Source organism: Varanus komodoensis, unplaced genomic scaffold (assembly GCF_004798865.1).
Source record: "Varanus komodoensis strain SLA01 unplaced genomic scaffold, ASM479886v1 scaffold79, whole genome shotgun sequence".
NCBI lineage: Eukaryota > Metazoa > Chordata > Lepidosauria > Squamata > Varanidae > Varanus > Varanus komodoensis.
The window spans coordinates 1,280,686-1,281,011 of NW_025336467.1; the positions used below are offsets into that span (position 1 = coordinate 1,280,686).

At 40.2% G+C, this 326-nt stretch overlaps 1 protein-coding gene across 1 annotated transcript in view; it reads right to left on the reverse strand.

The window, feature by feature from the left end:
* GIPC3 (GIPC PDZ domain containing family member 3) overlaps positions 1 to 326 on the reverse strand; it is a 12,601-nt gene that overhangs the window by 3,060 nt on the left and 9,215 nt on the right. The window lies entirely within an intron of this gene.

The following is a 326-nucleotide window of genomic DNA, read 5'->3' on the forward strand; positions in this document are numbered from 1 at the left end:
GGGAACCCTCCATGAAAGAAATTAGGAGGGTAGGTACTCGGAGGAGGGCTTTCTCTGCGGTGGCGCCCAATCTATGGAATGCGCTCCCCAGAGAGGTCCGCCTGGCGCCATCGTTACTTGTTTTTCGGCGCCAGGTGAAGACCTTTTTATTTAAACGTCACTTTAATTGTTAACAATATTTGCTTATTTATCTGGCCAGGGCGACTTCTTTTATATTTTATATTTTTATTTATTTTATATTGTTAATTTTAATTTTATATTGTTATTTTTGTATTTTATTGTATTTTATTGTGTTTGTAAGCCGCCCCTTGCCGAAGCCTCGGGGC